The sequence below is a fragment of the Camelina sativa genome, chromosome 1, assembly GCF_000633955.1.
Source record: "Camelina sativa cultivar DH55 chromosome 1, Cs, whole genome shotgun sequence".
Classification (NCBI taxonomy): Eukaryota; Viridiplantae; Streptophyta; class Magnoliopsida; order Brassicales; family Brassicaceae; genus Camelina; species Camelina sativa.
In genome coordinates this window covers 11,326,533-11,326,773 of record NC_025685.1, presented here as the reverse complement: position 1 = coordinate 11,326,773, position 241 = coordinate 11,326,533, and positions in this window count along the sequence as shown.

Sequence of the window (241 nt, the reverse complement as noted above, 5' to 3'; positions counted from 1 at the left end):
ATCGAAGTAGCGGACAAATACCTATAAGCGTTAAATATCCAAGCACAAAAACAACTCATACTTTTTGCCATTCCTAAAACCAACTTGTGATTGATATCACATATCCTAAGGGCTAAGGCAGTAGAAAAGACACCATTACAATTTACAATAACCTGTCGAGCATGTTTGTTCGGATGGGAATGTGTTAATTACGAGTATGAATCTCTTATGGTTCTTTTTTTTTTTTTTTTTTTTTTTTTTT